General features: G+C 38.8%; 1 pseudogene; it reads right to left on the bottom strand.

Moving 5' to 3' along the window:
* Positions 1 to 17391: 17391 nt before the first annotated feature.
* Positions 17392 to 18030, bottom strand: LOC149996034 (transcription factor BTF3 pseudogene; annotated as a pseudogene).
* Between the last annotated feature and the right edge of the window lie 3935 nt (positions 18031 to 21965).

Raw genomic sequence — 21965 nt, 5'->3', positions numbered from 1 at the left:
TATACAATTCCACTTTCTTACTATATTCTGCATTCTTCCCTCTTTTTCTTTTATTATCATTAACATACAATGTAAATATTACCTACTGTCTTGCATAGTCTTGACACTACTTGTTACTCTTATAAATCTATCATCTCCTCTCTAAAAAAATTATATTATTCCTTTTTAAAAATAACTCTTATCTATTCTTCCTATAGTATAAAAGACCTAACCTCTATACATTTACATTAATACTGGCTCATTTGCTGATGACAGTGGGATAGAGGGTGGGGGATATTTTTGAGCGTGTGGGTTTCTTGTCTGGGCTGTGTGTTTATGTTTTTAACAGCATCTCCACAAAAGAACTAAAGAAAAAGTGGACAGAGTGACTCTCAATCAACTAGCCAAAGGGAAGATCCCACCAAAGAGCATCTGAAATATAACCAGACAGCATAAACAAACGACATAAAGGGTATCCCAAGAACATCAGGCTCAGGGGATCAAAGAGACTGCACCACTGAAACCCGCAGATCTCCTATAAAGAATCTCATACCACAAAGGTGGGAAGTCAAAGCAGACAAATCCAAATAACAAAAACAAACAAAAAGAATCCGACATGGTAAGAAGAAGAAACAACCTCTCAATGAAAAGAAAGGAGGAATCCCCAGAAAGAGAGGTATATGGAATAGACATAGCCCAAATGTCAGACATGGAATTAAGAACAATGATGGTGAAGAAGCTCAATGTACTCGACAACCTGAAAAACAACTACGACAATCTCTAAGGAAGTTACCAACAGCTCCAAGAAAATTACAGGGAACTACTTCTGAAGAAGTACACCAGCATAAAAAAGGACATAGAAACTATTGACAAGAACTAGGAAGAAATGAAGAATACAATCTCTGAACTGAAAAACACAGTAGAATCAATCCAAAGCAGGTTAAATGAAGCAGAGGATCGGATCACTGAGTTAGAGGACAATGTAAAAAAAAAAAAAAAATTCCCAGACAATACAACAAAATGAAAAAAGATTGAAAACATACGAAGGAGATGTAAGGGAATTACAGGATAGCATTAAGAAAAACAACATCCGAGCCATCGGAATTAAAGAGGGAGAAGAAGAGGAACGAGGAATAGAAAAGCTGATAGGAGCAATAATGATAGAAAAATTTTCCCAACCTGGTGAGAGAAAAAGTTATGCAAGTTCAGGAAGCACAGAGAGTTCCAATGAAGAGGAACCCAAAAAAACCCACTCCAAGGCACATCATAATTAAAATGGCAACATTCCAAGACAAAGAGAGAATCCTAAAAGCAGCAAGAGAAAAACAGCAAATAACATACAAGGGAGCTCCAATAATACTATCAACCTATTTATCAACAGAAACACTACAAGCCAGAAGGGAATGGTCAAAAATATTTCAAGCAATGAAAAACAAAGGACTACATCCAAGAATACCCTACCCAGCAAGGGTCTCATTCAAAATGGAAGATGAAATAAGGAGTTTCTCAGAGAAAGAAAGACTAAAAGAATACATCTCCACCAAACCAGCATTGCAAGAGATACTAAAGGGAATGTTTTAAGAAAAAGAGGAAAAAAAGAAGAGAGGAACACAGGTACAAAGGGAAATTAATAAATACATGTCAATAATAACCTTAAATGTAAATGGATTAAATGCTCCAATTAAAAGACATAGGGTAATGGAATGGATAAAAAATAGAACACACATATTTGCTGTCTACAAGAAACACACCTCAAAAAAAAAGATTAACACAGACTGAAAGTAAAGGAATACAAAAAAGTATTCCAAGCAAACTGACATGAAAAAAAAGCTGGGGTAGCAGTACTCATATCAGACAAAACGGATTTCAAAGCAAAAGTGATAAAAAGAGACAAAAGAGGACATTTCATATTACTTGAGGGAACAATCCATCAAGAAAATAAAACACTGATAAACATATATGCACCCAACATAGGAGCACCCAGATACATAAAGAAAATACTAGAATACCACAAGAAGGATATTAACAGTAACACACTTATAGTAAGGGACTTTAACACTCCATTATCAACAATAGACAGATCTTCGAAGCAAAGAAACACCAAGGATATACAGGCATTGAACAACACACTAAAACACATGGACTTAACTGATATATATAGAACTTTCCACCCCAAAGAAGCAAAATATACATTCTTTTCAAATGCACATGGGACATTTTCAAAGATAGACCACATGGTAGGACACAAAACAAGCCTCAACAAATTCAAGAAAATTAAAATCATATCAAGCATCTTTTCAGATCACAATGCTTTGAAACTAAAAATCAACCTCAGAGAAAAAAAATTAAAGGCATCCAAACTCATGGAGAATGAATAACATGCTATTAAGTAATGAATGGGTTAACAATGACATCAAAGAAGAAATCAATAGTTTCTGGAAACTAATAATAATGAACAGACAACAGCCGAAAACCTATGGGACACAGCAAAAGCAGTCCTGAGAGGGAAGTTCATAGCAATACAGGCATATCTGAAAAAGATAGAAGAATCTCAAATAAAAAATCTAACCCTACAGCTACAAGAACTAGAACAACAACAACAAACAAAACCTAGGGCAAAAAGAAGAAAGGAAATTATCAAGATCAAAGCAGAATTAAATGACATAGAAACTAAACAAACAATCCAAAAAAATCAACAAAACTAGGAGCTGGTTCTTTGAAAAAATAAACAAAATCGATAAGCCTCTAGCCAGGCTCATCAAGAAAAAAAGAGAGAAGACCCAAATAAACAAAATCAGAAATGAAAGAGGAGAAATGACGACTGATACCTCAGAAATGCAAACAATTATAGGAAATTACTACAAACAAATATATGGCAAGGAATTTGACAACCTAGAAGAAATGGACAGATTTTTAGAAACATATCACCTTCCAAAACTGAACCAAAAAGGAGTCAAAAGTCTCAATAGACCAATAACAAAGAAGGAAACTGAAACAGTAATCAAAAATCTCCCGGCACACAAAAGCCCTGGACCCGATGACTTCAAAGGTGAATTTTATAAAACATTTAGGGGAGAACTAATTCCTACTGTCCTCAAACTATTCCAAAAAATCCAGGAAGAGGGAAATATCCCAAACTTTTTCTATGCAGCCAGTAGTTCCCTAATTCCAAAACCAGGTCAAGACACAACAAAGAAAGAAAACTACAGGCCAATATCATTAATGAACATAGATGCTAAAATCTTCAATAAAATATTGGAAAACAGGATCCAGCAATACATCAAAAAGATCATACACCATGATCAAGTGGGATTCATCCCAGAGATGCAAGGATGATTTAATATATGCAAATCAATAAATATAATATATCACCTAAACATAATGAAACACAAAAATCACATGATCATATCAATAGATGCAGAAAAAGCATCTGATAAAATGCAACACCCATTTATGATGAAAACACTCAGCAAAATGGGAATAGAGGGAGCATACCTTAACGTAATTAAGACTATATATGAGAAACCGGAAGCCAGCATCATACTCCATGGAAAAAAACTGAAAGCATTCCCCCTGAAATCAGGAACAAGATAAGGGTGCCCACTCTCTCCACTCCTATTCAACATTAGTGTTGGAAGTCCTAGCCACAACAATCAGACAAGAAAAAGAAATAAAAGGCACCCAAATTGGGAAAGAAGAAGTAAAACTATCATTATTTGCAGATGACATGATAGTATACATATAAACCCTATAAAGTCCACTAAAAGACTACTCGATATAATAAGTGAATTTGGCAAAATAGCAGGGTACAAAATAAATATACAGACATCTAAGGCATTTCTGTACACCAACAATAAAATATTAGAGACAGAGACAAAAAAGAAAATACCATTTACTTTAGCAACAGGAAAAATAAAGTACCTAGGAGTCGTCGGCAGCCGTCCGTCTCGAGAGACAATGGTGTAGCTTCTTAAGAGTCTATCTGCACCGCCGAGAATGGTTGTGCAGTCCGACTCGGGAGTGACACGGTATCTGTCTCCTCCCGTGTTGAATCGACATCTTGCGATGACGCTGGAGTGTCCTCTCCAGTGAAGCTGAAGCTACAGAGCCTGGGCAGGGTGATATGGAGGGTCTGCTGTTGCCCATGCAGCAGACCCCCCCTCTCTTCGCAGCTGAAGGGTCCAAGGGAAAGACGGAGTCAATACAGCTTGGCTTCAGGTGCGCCACAGGAGTTGCCGGTGTTGACTACAACGTCAAACCGCCTTAGGGACTCCGGCTCCGGATTTTCTGTCGGGGTTTACTCCCTTAGCCTTTCCCCTGAAGAGGTATGCCGCAAGGCAGCGGAGGTTTTTTGGAGTCAGAGTTTTCCTTCTCTGATGTGCCCTGACTGGAAGATCGAACCAGCGACACTTAGCTCGCAGGCCGACGCTCAATCCACTGAGCCAAACCAGCCAGGGGTACCTAGGAGTAAACTTAACCAAAGAGATAAAAGACCTGTACTCTGAAAATTACATAACATTGAAGAAAGAAGTTAAGGAAGATACAAATAAATGGAAGCAAATACCATGTTCTTTGATGGGAAGAATCAACATCATCAAAATGGCCATACTACCCAAAGCAATTTAGAGATTCAATGCAATCCCTATTAAAATACCAATGACATATTTCACAGACCTAGAACAAATACTTCAAAAATTTGTATGGAACCAAAAGAGACCCCAAATAGCAAAAGCAATCTTGAAACAGAAGAACACAGCAGGAGGAATGACAATACCAGACATCAAACAATACTACAAAGCCACTGTGATCAAAACAGTCTGGTACTGGCATAAGAACAGACATATAAATCAGTGGAACAGAATAGAGAGCCCAGAAATAAATCCAGGAATCTATAGTGAACTAATATTTGATAAAGGAGGAAGGAACATAAAATGAAGTGAGAAGAGCCTCTTTAACAAATGGTGGTGTGAGAACTGGACAGAGATGTGCAAAAAAATGAAACTAGACCACCAACTTACACCACACATGAGAATAAACTCAAGATGGATCAAATACTTAAATGTAAGCTGTGACACCATGAAAGTCCTAGAGGAAAACATAGGTAGGAAAATTTCAGATATCCCACGTAACAATATTTTTATGGATACATCTCCTAAGGCAAGAGAAATAAAGGAAAACATAAACAATTGGGACTACATTAAACTAAAGAGTTTCTGCTCAGCAAAAGAAAACATCAGCAAGATGAAAAGGAAACCAACAATATGGGAAAACATATTTGCCAATGATATCTCAGACAGGGTACTGATCTCCTAAATATATAGAGAACTTATATGACTCAACATCAAGAAAACAAACAACCCAATTAAAAAATGGGCAAAGGACCTGAACAAACACTTCTCTGAAGAGGACATACAGAAGGTCCATAGACACATGAAAAAATGCTCAACATCACTAGCCATCAGAAAACTGCAAATAAAAACCAGAATGAGGCCCTGACTTCTGTAGCTCAGTGTATTGAGCATTGGCCTGCGAGCCAAGTGCCGCTGGTTCGATTCCCAATCAGAGCACATGATTAGGTTGCACATCATGTCCCCGGTTGGGGGCCCAAGTGAGAGGCAACCACAAAGTGATATTTCTCTCCCTCTCTCCTTTCCCCTCTCTAAAAATAAATAAATAAACAAACCAACAAATTAAAAAAAAAAAAATTCAGAATGAGATACCACTTTACACATGTCAGAATGACCATCATCAACAAATCAACAAACAAGTGCTGGCGAGGGTGTGGAGAAATTGGAACCCTACTGCACTGTTGGTGGGAATGCAGACTGGTGCAGCCGCTATGGAAAACAGTATGGAATTACCTCAAACAACTAAAAATGGAACTGCCTTTTGAACCATCGATTCCTCTGCTAATACTATACCTGAAAAATCCTAAAACCCTAATTCAAAAAAAACTTATGCATCCCTATGTTCAAAGCAGCCCTGTTTACAATAGCTAAGTGCTGGAAACAGCCTAAGTGCCCATCTGTAGATGAGTGGATTAAAAAAAAAAAAAAAAAAAAAAAAAACTGTGGTAGATTTACATGATGGAATACTATGTAGCAGAGAGAGAGAAGGAACTCCTGCCATTTGAGACAGCATGGATGGAACAAGAGAGAGTTATGCTTAGTGAAATAAGCCAGGCAAAGAAAGCAAAATACCATATGATATCATCTAATACAGGAAACTAAAGAACAACATAAACAAATGAACTAAATAGGACAAGGAGCAGAATAATAGTCAATAGGGGGGAGGGAGAGAGAGGGAAGGGGGTAAGTGAGGGAAGGGTTTAGTCAAGGAACATGTATGGAGGACCTATGGACATGGACAATGGGGAAGGATATGATTGTGGGATGGAGAAGGGGTGGGCTGGGTGGGGGGGAGCAATGGGGGAAAATGGGACAATTGTAATTGGAAAATAAAAAAATAAAATTAAAAAAATTTATTACTACACATACAAAACTATATCATTTCAGTGTCTGTATCCAATTTCTTAAATAGGGATATGTTGTTTAGGAAGACAACTTTAAATAAAACATGCTGAATTTGTAAAAAGTGAGATCCTAATATCTCTAACAAAGTCAATGCCAAAACCCTTCTGTTTAAAGAGTTCTTAATTGTTATCTCTTAGACTAGTGGGAGACATGGGAAGAGGGGGAAAAAAAAGAGAGGAGACGTGGGATGAAGGGGTAATAAAAAACTTTTTACACATCCTCATGCCTAGAAGTCTTCATTTTCACTGCAGTGGCTAGTACCTCTGTTACAATGTCTCTAATGTTTCCATAATCGTTAACATAATGGCCTTTAGAACTAAGATTATACACATGGTATACATGTAAAACATTTTTATATTTTATATATGAAATCATATTGCAATAGTCTCTATTTCTATTTTCTTGAGGTTTTATCAGGAATGACTATTGACTATATTAAAGGACTTATCAGTCTTTATGAAGATAATCATATGAATTTTTCCTTAGATTTATTACATGGTATATGATATTAGTGGATTTCTTTATACTGAAGTAAGGTTGCGTTCCCAGAATAATTTTTTTCCCCTTTCTTGGTGAGTGGTATTAGTTATTTGTGGGAAATTTTCTTCCCTGATTTTGTACAAAAATCCTCTGAATTTTACTTTCCTCTTCTTCTTATTTGTGATGTTGAAATATTTTACATGATTTCTACTGTTTTTGTTGTTGTTGTTGTTGAAGTTTTAACATTCTCAGTCATCAAATATTTTTGAGGGTATGGTTTTACACAAAGATTTAATATCCATGAAGCTATTTCCTATCTTTGTTTTAGGCTAGCCAGAATTTTCATAGTATCATTATTTTACAGACCACATTTACTTTCTATTGTATTTATTATTGTCCATACTCCCAACACACACACATAAACCCACACTATAATGCAGGATTCAGCAGGCACTAATATTAATTTGTTTTGCTCATTAATGTATCCCTGGTGCCTGGAAGAGCCTGCATGTATATAGGCAATGTGGTGAGAACTGAGCGTTTTGGTCTATTTAATGGAATTTTTCTTTTGTGGACTCATTTGTCCCACTGGAAATGTCCAACTGTAGCCTATCACCTACAATTAGGGAGTCGCACAGACTCACACACACACACACACAAAACAAACAAAACAACAAACAAATCTCCCATTAAATATTATCTCAAAATATTAATATGGATGATTTCTCTTTCTTTTGGATCACTAATTGGAGGTGGCATACGGAACAGTCCTAGGACTTGTCGGCAGCTGTCCCCTATACTTCATGAGAGAGTCTATCTTCAGTAGAATGGAAAACAGGCAAGATAAGATGAATATAAAAGTTGTAAGTGAGGGAGACAAAAAAGATGGGGATATCAAGAAAAAAAGCTGGTTATTATTGCACACACAGCAACAAGCAGTTGTAAAGTCAGGTGATCCTAGAGCCTTTTGATTTACTTTCTTTTTTTTTAAATTATATCTTTCAGTTTCAGTTTACATTCAATATTATTTTGTATTAGTTTCAGTTATACAGCGTTGTAGTTAGACAAGCACATACTTTATAAAGTGATTCCCCCTGACATTTCTAAGGAGGGGCTGAATGTTGAATCAATCACCAATAACCACTGATTTAATTAATTATGCCTATGTAATGAGGCCTCCATAAAATCCCAAAGGGATGAGATTAGGAAATTTTCTGAGTTGTTGAACACATAGAGATTTGGGGAGAGAACATGGAAGTCTCACTTCCTTTCTCCATACCTTGCCCTATATATCTATTCAATTGGCTTTTTCTGAGTTATATTATTTCATAATAAACCAGTAATGCTGAAAGTAAAGTATTTCTCTGAGTTCTGTGAGTCTAGAAAATAAAGAAACCCAAAAAGAGGGTCATTTGAACCTCCGATTTATAGCCAGCTGGTAAGAAGGACAGGTGACGACAAGTCAGCCTTGCAACTGGCCTCTGAAGTATGTGGATGGGCAGTCTTGTGGAACTGAGCCTTTCATTTGTATAGTCTGATGCTATCTCTGGGAAGATAATATCACAACTAAGTTGAATTATAGGGTGCCCAGCTGGTGTCTAAGAATTACTTGGTGGTGATGGGAAGTCCCCCCATACTCAAATTGGATTTGGATGCAGATTCCAAAATGTGTAGCAATAATCTGTCAACAGAAAAATAGTTAAATGAATACAGACAAAATAAATTTTACCTTAATGAAACAAACTTATTTAAAAAGATAATTCATACCATCTTAATCAAGTGGGATGTTTCCTTGCACCAGTAATCATTAGTATAGAAAATACTCAGACTATTTATGTTGAATTTGGCAAAAATGTTGAGGTCACTTAAAAATTGAATATTTAATACTATTATGAGTTAAAAAGTAAATCACTTTAGGGGAGAATAGAGCAGTACCAATCCCCTGACTACTGCTAAGCACATTAACAATTGAGAGGCTGCTAGAATATCAAAAGCAAATGGGTTGTAGCCCCTGCAGGGTAGCTCAGTTGGACAGAACATTTTCTCAATATACAAAGGTTGCTAGCTCCCTGTTCAATGAATAAATAAGTGTAACAACAAATCAATCTCTCTCTCTCTCTCTCTCTCTCTCTCAACAAAAGAGCAAAAAAGTTAATGGTTCTTTCTTAAATAGAGTATTACAAAGACATTCGATTTTAAGTAAGATTTTATTTTTTTCAATATTTTAAAGTGGAAAATTCTTCAGAAATTAACTTTAGGGTGTTTTACATGTCCATGAAATATTTTAGTTTTCTACTTTTTATTGAAGAATTGAATGAAGTAATATACACTGAATGTTAAGTAAAATTTCCAGACTATTTATATGAGACCCAGCTGTAAAGTATGATTGAATCACAAATCTGCCTCCTAAGAAATCAGTGTAATGGTATAATGGAAATTAAGACAATGTCTGGCCAAGAAAAGAACTGGACTACTTGCCCATGTTATGAGATTATTTTCTGTGCCTCCTTTACATTTCTACATTTATGTATGTTTTTTGAATAGAGTCTCTGACTATATTTGTTGTGAACTATCTGATCAAATATGTTTGTATAGTTAACAATATTGGAAAAGAGATATAGATTCTCCTTTTAGAGAAAAGGAGAGATCCATTTACAGTTCAGAATAATAAAGACAGTGTCAGTTTCCAGTGCAAAAGTTAGGCATACTTCTACTTACTTCCTATTATAAAAGATTCAGCTTATGCTCAGGGTTCCTCTCCTACAATGTACTCAGGCATTACAGGAGATATGTGCAGGCATATATCCTTTCTTCTTCATGTTGCCTTGTGGGAACTGGGCCTCCAGAAACTGGTAAAAACACTATTTGCTGTCATTGCCCTAAGTTAGTTATAAAGTTCTTTAGTTTTACTCAGATGTCTAGGGTACTTTATCAGTATCCATGAAACTATAGCTGGCTAATTTCGCAGTGCTTGAAAGCCAAACTGCCCTTAATTACAAAATTAGGTAGTACTAATGAAAAGTAACAGAAGAAAAAAAAATCATGATTAGAGTGCATTTCTGAGGTCAGGCTACCTCATAAAAGGGTAATTCACCCCACAAGGGAACATTTTGGTGAGTTATAGATGAAACCCACCCTCATAATTAGACAAAGAATGAAATCAAGATAACTTTCAGCCATTCTCCATCATATGATTGACAAGAGTTTTAAAGTATGTATACTTTCAAGATCATACCTAGGAAAAGAGAAAAGTCTTTTAGTCTGCATTCTCTACAAAAATGTTGACCCACTCAATAAATTTCACGTTGCATACTCTTAATCAGATTGGGTTTCTATAACACAGTTCTTTAAATTGGGTGGTTTACGAACAACAGAAATTGATTTCTCTTAGATCTGGAGGCATGAGGTCAGCACGGTTGAGTTTTGGTGAGGATCCTCCTTCACTTTGCAGATGGCCGAATTCTTGTATACTCAGCATGTCTAGCTCCCTGGTCTCTTCTGATTTAGGGCTCCAACTTAATGACCTAATTAGGTTTCAACCTATGAATTACAGAAGGACACAAAGATTAACAAACATATGCCTACTTTTGCAATATCTGTCTGTCCTGCTAAAAAAAATAAATTCACTATTTGGCTTAATTTAGCTTAACCCACGAATTTAAGAGTAAAATCTACATAACAAATCAGTGAGGTGCCCCAAAAGAAAATTGAGATTAGTAGGAGGGAGAAATTTTTTAAAAAAGGCTGTTGAAGAAGCAAATAACTACTATAATAATATTAGAAATTTAAGATGAGCCAATTACTCTTTTTTATTTTACAGGTTATCCCTGAAGACATACAAGGTGTTATTGAATATACACATATACAAGGCCACTTACCCAAATTGCATGAATCAAATTGTGCATTTGAGAGATATTTACAAAAGCTTTATCTAAACAGTCCTAGTAAAATAATGTGTGAACTATATGCATAACTTTTAATGCAGGGACCCCTAGCACTTATGAAATATGGCCCAATGAATATGAGATTCTGGCCATACACATTAGAAACTGGTTAGGAGAAGAATATGAGGATGATGAGAAAAGAGTTTGGGCAAAGCATCCAGAATGAAAATATCACTGGAGGTGTTGCTGAAGGAAATAGGATTCTTCCATGGTATTGCAGGAAATGCATTTCAGGTATACATGCACAGGAGGATTTGAGGTATAGTAGCAAGATTTATTGGAGTGAAAACAAAGACAGAGCTTAGTCAATGTCCCATCCATGACCAGGTGGCTCAGCTTTGTCTCGCTGTGGTGGAAGTCTAGCCTCTGGGACTGCAGGCCTGCACTTGGGCCAGGCCTGCAGTCCAGGAGGAGTGCCAGGACCTGGAGCAGCCTTGCCATTACTCCAGCACCTGCAGCTTCCATAGCCTGGCTTAATATCCCTCTCTATCTAGCTGGTGATCTGCCCTGTGCTTTGGCCCATGCAGCTGCTGATGAGAGGGAGTGCCTCGGGCCTTTGTTAAGCTTTGATTGTATTTCCTTGGGCTTGGGCGAAAGTAGGCTTTCTTTCAAACTATCCAGCCCCTTTCCTGGATCCTCTGGGTTTTGAACCTTAAACTATCTGGTGTTTCCCCCAGATTTACCCAGGCTAATCTCTTCCCATTTATGGTTGTCATTTTGGCTTCTACCTCATAGTTTGCTTCTGCACTTATTAGATAGACTTGCTCTCAAACTATCCAGCCCCTTTCCTGGATCCTCTGGGTTTTGAACCTTATACTATCTGGTGTTTCCCCCAGATTTACCCAGGCTAATCTCTTCCCATTTATGGTTGTCATTTTGGCTTCTACCTCATAGTTTGCTTCTGCACTTATTAGATAGACTTGCTCTTGAATCTTATTAGCTTCTACTGTGCATGTGCCCAGCAAAAGAATTTCCTCCTCATTTTTCATCCCTTCCCCCACCCCATTAATCTGGGGGAATGGGCCAGTTGTTCCCAAGGGATTGGAAAGTTGGTCTTTCCAGCCATTCACGGATTACTATCCATTTCGTGGAGAATGTTGCTGTTCCCTGGAGTGTCTTTGAAGCTGCCCTTATTTTTGGTTGATATCTACCTAGCTGCATGCTGTAACAGAGGGAAGCAGTGGCATATCAAAATGGGGCAGTTGATTGGTCTACCATAGTGGGGACAATAAGAGATGATTGTAAAAAAATGGAAAATTTACTTCTTTATTAACACTGAGTCCTGGGAATTTTAATATTTCCCTTTGGTGAGCCACTGAAAGAAAAGAAATTCTGAATTATTTCAAGATTTTCAGTCTTTTTTTTTTTTTTTTTTTTTGGTAACTATAGCATTCAGCTAACCTATTGCCAGTCTGAGCGTGTATGGTGTTTGGCCATTAAAGATGAAAAAATTATGCATCCTTCTTAAACTGTTCAGCCTGAGATGTTTTCATCAGGCAGGGACAAAGATACCTAAGCATCCCCAGAATAATTTAAAATTCTAAAAATAAAGTATTCTACTCCTCCAAAAACTCAAAGAATAATTGGGGAACTTAAGATATAGTGATGGATATATTTCACTATATTCAACCCCTTTCCACAAGCCATTAAATAAAATACAATTTCACTAGCTGTTACAGTTATCCTTGATTCTTAGCAAAATCTAATTTTACTTGGTGGAAAGATGATAAACTAGTAAGGAAACTGTGATGGAAATATTGATTTATTTTTAATTAATCACTAATTCATCAGTATGAGAGGTGTCAAACATTTACGAACTTTAATTATTTGGGAGGATTCACTTAACAAGAATTTGCAGAACTGTACTATTCCCTTTCAAGCAGTGGTGACACGAAAGCTTGAGCTTTCGTGTCACCACGGCCTGTGCGTGACAAACACATTCTTCAAGTGCAAAGAGATCCACCAGGTGTCATGGAGGCACCCCCACTCCCGCCATTGGCACCAGCTTGACCTCGTCATCACCAGAAGAACGGATATTGGCAGCACCCTCCTCACCCGCAGCTACCACAGTGCAGACTGCGACACGGACCATGCCCTCGTGGTAAGCAAGGTGCGCATAATGCCGAAGAGGTTGCACCACTCCAAGATGAAGGGTCGCCCACGCATCAACACCAGTTGTGCCAGCAACCCAGTTAAGACCCAACAATTCATCAACAAGATGGAAGATGCACTCGGCGAGGGAGTGGCGGCAGATGACATTATCGAATCCAATTGGCCATGTCTCCGCGACGCCATATACAACTCCGCCATTATTGCTTACAGGAAGAAAGAGCGGAAGAACGCTGACTGGTACGAGGCTCACTGGGAAGAAATGGAACCCGTGATCGAGGCTAAGAGGAAGGCCCTACTGGCTTACAAGGTCACGCCCACTCCCAGTACACTTCAAGCTCTACGGGCTGCCAGGAACAAAGTCCAGAAGACCGCCCGCCACTGTGCCAACACCTATTGGCTAAACCTGTGCAGAAGCATTCAGGAAGCCGCCGATATAGGCAACGCACGAGGAATGTATGAGGGTATCAAGAAGGCAACAGGCCCAATCCCCTCCAAGATCGCCCCCCTTAAGTCCAAGACAGGTGAGGTCATCACTGACCAGGAACAGCAAATGCGGCGGTGGACCGAGCACTACCTCGAGCTGTATGCAACGAAGAACACCGTAACAGACACTGCTCTTAACGCCATCCAAGACCTACCAGTCATGGAGGAGCTAGACACCCCACCTACTGCGGCAGAGCTCAGCAAATCCATCGACTGCCTCGCTTGCGGGAAAGCACCAGGAAGCGACGGAATCCCTCCAGAAATCCTAAAGAGTGGGAAACCAGTCCTGCTACAGCCGCTCCACCATCTACTCTGTCGCTGCTGGAAGGAGGGTTACATCCCCCAGGATATGAGAGATGCCAACATTATCACCATGTACAAGAACAAAGGAGACCACAGCGACTGCAACAACTACCGGGGCATCTCTCTCCTCAGCGTCGTCGGCAAAGTATTCGCCCGGGTCGCTCTTGCCCGCCTGCAGACCCTTGCTTCCCGCGTCTACCCAGAGTCCCAGTGTGGCTTCAGAGTTGGCCGATCAACAGTGGACATGATCTTCTCCCTACGCCAGCTGCAGGAGAAGTGTCACGAGCAGCATAAACCACTCTACCTCGCCTTTATCGACCTCACGAAGGCGTTTGATCTGGTCAGTCGAAGCGGTCTCTTCAGCTTGCTACGGAAGATTGGCTGTCCACCACATCTGCTTGCTGTGGTCATGTCCTTTCACGACAACATGCACAGCACGGTGTCCTACAACGGCGCAACCTCTGAGGCCTTCCCAGTCAGCAGCGGAGTAAAGCAGGGCTGCGTCCTCGCGCCTACGCTGTTCGGAATCTTCTTCTCCATTCTCCTCCAATACGCCTTTAAGGACTGCAGCGAGGGTGTCTTCATTCACACCAGATCCGATGGCAAGCTCTACAACCTGGCCCGTCTACGAGCCAAGACCAAAGTCAAAGAGGTGCTCATCCGTGAGATGCTCTTCGCCGACGACGCAGCTTTGACATCACACTCCGAAGAGGGACTCCAGCAGCTAGTCACTTGCCTTTCCCACGCATGCAAGGAGTTCGGACTAGCCATCAGCCTGACGAAGACGAATGTTATGGCTCAAGGCACGGGGACTCCCCCATGCATCACCATCGACGGATACACCCTGGAGGTTGTCAACGACTTCACTTACCTCGGGTCCACCATCTCGAGCTCTCTGTCAGTCGACCTGGAGGTCAACCGGAGAATCGCCAGGGCAGCCACAGTTATGGCCAGACTGAACCGGCGAGCGTGGAACAATTCCAGCCTCACTGAGAAAACCAGACTGCGCATCTACCAAGCCTGCGTACTCAGCACTCTCCTCTATGGCAGCGAGACGTGGACCACCTACGCAAGGCACGAAAGGAAACTCAACAGCTTCCACATGAGGTGCCTGTGACGCGTCCTGCATGTTGCCTGGCAGGATAAGGTCCCCAACACCGAGGTGCTGAAGCGAGCCAATATGAGCAGTTTGCATGCAGTTCTTAGCGAGAGACGCCTCAGGTGGCTCGGCCATGTCAAAAGAATGGATGCAGGCCGTATCCCCAAAGACCTCCTCTACGGCGAGCTAGCAGAAGGCAAGAGGATGACAGGGCGCCCAAAACTGCGGTTCAAAGACATCTGCAAAAAGAACATGACACAATGCTCCATCAATCTCAACACATGGGAAGTTCAAGCAGACGACCGCCTAGCCTGGAGGCTCGCGGTCAGGCAAGGTACGTCAGGGGCAGAGGCTGCGCGCAACGAGGAGGCGGTCCAGAAAAGATCGAGGCGGAAGCAGCGTCAACAGCAGCAACAACGGCCATCTGCCTTCACCTGTAACAAGTGCGGCAGGGATTGTCACTCCCGAGTCGGACTGCACAGCCATTCTCGGCGGTGCAGATAGACTCTCAGGAAGCTACGCCATCATCTCTCGAGACGGACGGCTGCCGACGACGACTATTCCCTTTCCATGGGCAAATTCAACTTAGTTATGTCATTCTCTCCCATAGAGAGTAAAATAGTCTTTCTATATTTTTAAAATTTATTTTGCAGTGATATTCTTCTCCAGATATGCTCAGAGGGCCTCTTATTTCATACAGGCAAATGTGTATTTGAAGATCTTTAATTTTTTTTATTTTTCCATGTGCTCCTCTTGGTTCCTGCTCTGCTCTCTGCACTGTACTACCCACAAAAGTGTTCAGAAATTATTTTAACCTACATCACAGTACAGCCTCCTGACCTGCTGGCATCTCTGGTTTATGGAATCTGACTACTGGATAATATTTTTTGTTTGTCCTCATATGCTTCTCTTAGAAAATGACCCAACAGATTCCTGAAACACACACACACACACACACACACACACACATATATATATATATATTCAACCCTGTACTCTTAAGGGCCCAGTAAGAACCCAATGTGCACTTTAATGTGTGGAACTACACAAAAATATGCCTTTGACGCTTATAAATTTTTCATGCTTTCAGTACTAGCAACAGAAATGATGCCTTTTAATTCCCTACTCTAGCATTGGGATATGGTTCTTCTCTCTCTCTCTCTCTCTCTCGCTCTCTCTTTCTAAATCTGATTCTTTAACAGTTATAGTGTTGGCCCTCATGTTTCTCTACTCAGTCATAATTTTATTATTTTTCTCTTTTTATATAGGTTTTTTCCTTAGATTTTATCTATTTTAATGAGGCCCAAACATTTATTTTTCTAGGCTATTCTCAAAGTACTAAATTACTAAGTAAATTCTAAAGACCTTCATCTAATGATATGAGAAATTATATCCCTCTTCTGCCTCATAAGAGCATTTAATTCTTCTCAATACTCAAACTATTTTGGATATACCTGACTTTTTAAAATTTCTGCTATTTTTATTTACTTTGCTTTAAATTATTTATACATTTCCTGGCATGTTTCCTCAGAGCATGTGCCAGGCTTACTCATCGTTCTATAATAACTTAGTTGTAATAAAATTTGCCAACAGGAGAGTCATATATATGAGGAATCCATGCCTGAGCAGATTCCTTCCACACACTGACTATGACAGCTTGGGTCAGAGGTATGTATTGTAAATGAGAGATATTATCTCTGAGTATTAGAGGGCTATCCCAGGTTGCTACTGCCCTTTACTTCTCTTGCTCCTGGAGGGGTGGGTTTTATTTCACAGTCAATGAAGGAAGGAGACACTTTCCTTTCCTAATATTGATTCTCTTCACTCCAGCCTTCATCAGCTCCCAATGGGACATTGATACCACACTGCTAGTAACACTTCAGTGCTGGTTTGGCACTTTATGGTTACAATGTGAATTTCCTTTCCTGTCTCTTATACAAGTCTTAGAGCTTTTTGCTTTAAATCCTCTCTACTCATTCCCTTTCCCCAAAGCAATTTCAGTTATATGAAGATACTCATTAGCAACCAAAAATAAGAATACACACACACACACACGTGTGTGTGTGTGTGCATCTATGTGTATGTATATATATGTTTATATATGTATGTGTGCATATATATGAGTGTGTGTGTATTTTTCCTATCCTGGATTATCCCATCTTTCAGTTCTCTGGAAAATAGCTTGGGTCATCAATATATATATCCCTAGTAGTCCAGTGTTTACTTCCTCTATTATTTTTTTTTATATACTAGGCAAAGAACTTTATTAATCTTGGTTTCAAACTTTATTCCCAGGCTTCTTCAGCTTAATTTGCTGCAAAGAATGATTCGTGTATAAGCAAAAACTGAAAAGAGCTGCAGTGTCCAAGGGGCTAGGGTTTAAAAATATTAGAGATCTAGATTTTATCAGATCCATAAATAAAATTTGAAAAAGCAGTCATATTATAAAATAGCAGTTCCCAGTAACTTCTTCAAGTTTGTCTTCTTCAGAAGTTGACTCAATTCAGTTTGCTTCATTCTTGGAAGCCTCATCAAAATTCTCCACAAGATCTGGAACTTCATCATCATCCTCCTCTCCTGTAGCAAGTGGTGCTTTTCCATCCACAGATTGTTTGGGCAGAGCTCCAGCTAGTCTCCTTAAACTGGTCAGACTGTCTGCACCAAGCTGATTTAAGATGCTGGGCAGCATTTCTGTCAGCTGCTTTGCTCAGCGTGGCCTGTAATGGTGAACGTGTTCGCTGCCAGAGATGCCTGAACTTTAGGGTTGTTAAAGTGGAACACTGTTCCTTGGTTTGTGAACATATTTACCTCTTCAATGCCAGAGATGTTGTTTACCCCCAACTTCTTTAAGGAGAACTGAAGGTTTTTATCATCTGCTGTAGCTGTTCTGTGAACCACCTTCTTCTTCCTACGAGCAGTACCTTTCCCACCAATGTGCACTTGTGCCTGCAGTTTGGCGAGTTTCTCTTGGTTCATGATAGTTTCTTTCATCTTGTTGGAGAGAAAACGGGGCCGCGCGGGGGACTAGGGTTGGTGCTCAGGGGGGTCTTTGGCAGACCAGCTGAAAATAAGCGCGCACACACACGGGGACGCAAGATGGCAGCTAGAGGGAGGCCGGAAGTGACGCTACTTCCTCTGTTATTAACAGAGTTTGGTGCCTTAATAAATCAATCTATTTCAAGGCTAGAAAAGTTGAATCAACAACTTTAGTTGGCATGTGTTTGTCATCTGGTGTTTTGGGAAGTGTGCCTTTTTTTAAACCAGTTAGTGGGGAACTAATCTAGAAGCTGAATAATCAGTACAAAAATGCTGAAGAGTGATATCGATAGATTCTAACTTATTAGTACACCCTAAATGTATAAACATCAGCTAACATTTTAAATGTCTCAAAAGACTACTTTGATTAAAGTTTTCAAAATACTCAAAATGTCCCATCATTTGATTTTTTTTATATAATACAGTTATTATTGGAACTTAGCTATCACTTATTAAAATAACCTTGATAAGTTAAGGTGGTATATATATTTTTTAATCTGAAAACAAAGACTTTGCAAACATTAAAGAATGCCACCTCTTCTAACCACACACCATTGCCTTTGTTTATTTCTGTGCTTTAATTCTTTCATCTCTTATTACTGCCTTTCTTCAAACTTTCTTCACCTGGCTAAGTACTATTCTTTCAAGCTCTGATATTACCTCTTAATGGGAAACAATAAAACAACCAAAGACAAAATGCTGTATAGTAAATCACCCCTATCTTTGTTCCAATAAGGCATTGTATATACATGGATTTCAGCACTCATTGCAGTTAATAACTTGGGTTTTTAAACTTTATTTTTTTAATCCCCAAAACATTAAAAATCCCTTGAGTAGTCCCTTTTCTGTCTCTATATTTCTAAAACTTAACCATGTACCTCTCAGGTGGTAAAATCTCAAAGAATGTTACTTGAATGAATAAGTGTCCAAATAGATTTAATCTGATACATATCAGATGCCACTGAACTATCTTGTAAACATTCTAGAGATAAGAATGGTCATATGTGTGCAGTGGATAATAAGCTGGGTAAAACCATCAAGGTCCCTGTTGCTACATAACCTTAACATTGAATCTGATCATTGGTGTGCCTTTTATTATAATATGCAAGAAATGAAAATATTAGTCTACATTACAGTGTGATATAAATGTCCATCAGTCGTCGTCGGCAGCCGTCCGTCTCGAGAGACGATGGTGTAGCTTCTCAAGAGTCTATCTGCACCGCCGAAAATGGCTGTGCAGTCCAACTTGGGAGTGACATGGTATCTGTCTCCTCCCGTGTTGAATCGACATCTTGCGATGACGCTGAAGCTACAGAGCCTGGGCAGGGTGATATGGAGGGTCTGCTGTTGCCCATGCAGCAGACCCCCCCTCTCTTCGCAGCTGAAGGGTCCAAGGGAAAGACGGAGTCCATACAGCTTGGCTTCAGGTGCGCCGCAGGAGTTGCCGGTGTTGACTACAACGTCAAACCGCCTTAGGGACTCCGGCTCCGGATTTTCTGTCGGGGTTTACTCCCTTAGCCTTTCCCCTGAAGAGGTATGCCGCAAGGCAGCGGAGGTTTTTTGGAGTCAGAGTTTTCCTTCTCTGATGTACCCTGACTGGAAGATCGAACCAGCGACACTTAGCTCGCAGGCCGACGCTCAATCCACTGAGCTAAACCAGCCAGGGTATAAATGTCCATCAGTATACACTGAAATACTACATGGAAAACATTAAAAAGACTCAGAGTTGTTTTTATGTGTGTGTTAACAAAACAAAACAAAACACTGAAATAATTACAACAGTAATAGTTTTGAAACCTATACTGTATTTTTAGAGACATGAAGAGTAATCATTATTATACTTTTATTGCTGCCCAATCAATTTTATTTTTTATATTAATTTTACATTTATTTTGTTTTACATAACTATGTTTGGAAAAATTAAATCATGAAGCACAGTAGTAAGAATATTAAGTGCAATGGTGGGGGTGAAAGGAGGTAACTATGCAAGACCTGAAGGATGAACAATGTTGGCTTTCAGAGTTCTGCTTCTTGCAGAAGACATAACTACTAAGATACACTAGGCCTGGGTGGGAGGAACGGACCTCTATAAAGCTTTAAATATTCATCTAATATATACATTTGACTCTCTGTGATTGTTAAGGACTTGCATAGCTAACCTTTTTAGGACAATTTCTATTTCCTCACAATTGACTATACTCACTGGCAATATATTTGGGCATGCTGCTTCTTGCTCCCTTAAAAACCCATTTTTACCCAGGTTTAAATTAAAACATTTAAGAGATAATGGTCTCTTTATTTCCAATTAGATTAAATTTTGAATGTTTAAATTAAAACAATTCTAAGAAATAAGAACTATATGTAAGAAGCAAAATAATGGCAGAAGGTTGGGTTAATTATATTTCTTAATTCACAACATGTTATCAAGTAAAACATTAAGACAAGAAGATTACTTGTGTTTTGATTATGAGTCTATATAACTTCAAAAATATTTGTAAGTATTTAATATTGTTAACATTAAATAATAAATATTTAGTAAATTACATTTATTAAGAAAGTACTCAAGCTGCCACAGAAAAAATAATCATGATATGCCGAAAATATTTTTTGTTCTTTTACAAGTTTAAGAATCATACACAGGAAAAAATGCTCATTAATCCACCATCCAATTGCCCATCATTGTCTTTTTTAGCTCTCTCTGTATACTCCATCTTGGTTCAGCATTCCCTTAGAGTCTAAATTCCATATCTTTCTTGCCCATGTTTTTTCAGAGTACAAAAATATTTCAATAACTCCTGTGACTATAAAGATTATCATGTAATCTTTGAGTTAAATTATGATGATATTCCCATTTTTTTCTCTGCAATTCATCTGGTTTGGTCATTTTAATTTTTAGATGTAATCCTATTACTTTTCCCCTGGATTTTCCAGTTCTTGATTGAACAGATCACCTCTCCGTAATTTTCTGCCTCCTGGTTCCCTGTGAGCGAGTCATTGCAATAAGCCTTCTGAGACTGTAAGCCTCTTTCTCATTCTGATTTTCTTAGGCCCCATCAGTTTAATTATAGTGATAAAATCTCAGTCAGTTTTCCTCTTTTTATGTTGCCTTCTTAACAGTAGTGATATTTGGGAGTATTTTGTTTTTCCTTTTATGTATATCTTTTATGACCTTTCAGATCTCATTTTTCCCTTCATCTTTGAGAAACATCTCTTACAAGATATAATTCATTATCTTGAGGAAAGCTTAACATATTTTCTTCTAGTTTAATTAGTCTCCCCCTTTTAATCTTGTCTGTGTCCTATGACTGCACATATTATCATCCTATTTTATATCCTCCTTGGATTCCTAGATAACTTGATTCCTACAGGCAGGTTACACCAAAGAAAGGTTTCAAACTACAAAACAACAGAAGAAAATATGTGAGATCCCATCTGCTTTCCTCTCTAGGCCTAACACAAAACTTGAAGTCAAAGGTCACAGACTTATACACTTTATCTCATAGAGGACTTACTTGCATTTTAAAATTTAGGTATGAATGACTTAAATATTAGACCTGAAACCATACAAATCCTAGGAGAACACATAAGCAGTAAAATCTAGGACATTGTTCATACGAATATTTTATCTGATATATCTTCTCAGGCAAGTGAAACAAAAGAAAAAAATTAAAATGGGACAACATCAAAATAAAATTTTTGCATAGCAAAATAAACCATCAACAAAATGTAAAAACACACTCAATGGGAGAACATATTTGCTGATACATCTGATAAGGTGTTAATATGAAAAATTTATAGAGAACTTATGAAACTCAACACCAGAAAAAAACTCAAATGATTCAATTAAAAAATGGACAAAGAATCTGAATAGACACTTCTCAAAAGAGAATATACAGATGGCCAATAGACATATGAAAAGATGCTCATTGTCACTAAGCATCCAAGAAGTGCAAATTAAAACCACAATAAGATATCACTTCACACCTATCAAAATGA

The sequence above is a fragment of the Furipterus horrens genome, unplaced genomic scaffold (assembly GCF_987537825.1).
Source record: "Furipterus horrens unplaced genomic scaffold, mFurHor1.1.pri manual_scaffold_12, whole genome shotgun sequence".
NCBI classification, from domain to species: Eukaryota; Metazoa; Chordata; class Mammalia; order Chiroptera; family Furipteridae; genus Furipterus; species Furipterus horrens.
The sequence above is the reverse complement of the archived record's forward strand: the minus strand, read 5'-3'. Positions and strand labels throughout refer to the sequence as shown.